Source organism: Fukomys damarensis, unplaced genomic scaffold (assembly GCF_012274545.1).
Source record: "Fukomys damarensis isolate Sample0158 unplaced genomic scaffold, DMR_v1.0_HiC HiC_scaffold_19, whole genome shotgun sequence".
Lineage (NCBI taxonomy): Eukaryota > Metazoa > Chordata > Mammalia > Rodentia > Bathyergidae > Fukomys > Fukomys damarensis.
In genome coordinates, this window is record NW_022900931.1 from 56061972 (window position 1) to 56062365 (window position 394).

Consider the following 394-nt stretch of genomic DNA (forward strand, 5'->3'; position numbering starts at 1 on the left):
AAAGGACCGGAGGCGGCGATAGGGTGGGTCTCACCGCGGCCCGCTCCGGGACCCCTACCCGCGCGCCCAGGACGCCCACCAGAGCGCCAGCCCCTCCCGCCTGGCTTCGGACTCGCGGGGTGGGCGTCGGAGGACGCACATCTGTCCCGTTAGAGACTTTTTCTTTCTCAGATTTGGGCGCCAAGCCGGGCCCTGTGCACATCGCAGCCCAGCTGCGACAGCTCGTTTCTAACCCCGGAAACTCGCCGGCTCTGCAGGGCACTCGGCCGGGTACTGGGACCAGATGAGTGCAGGGAGCTGCAGACACACGGCGCGGCAGGAAGCCTGGAGCCAGTCCGCGTGGGGAGGGTCCACCCGCGCCCAAGACCAGCCCACGTGGGCACCCCCCCTCGCG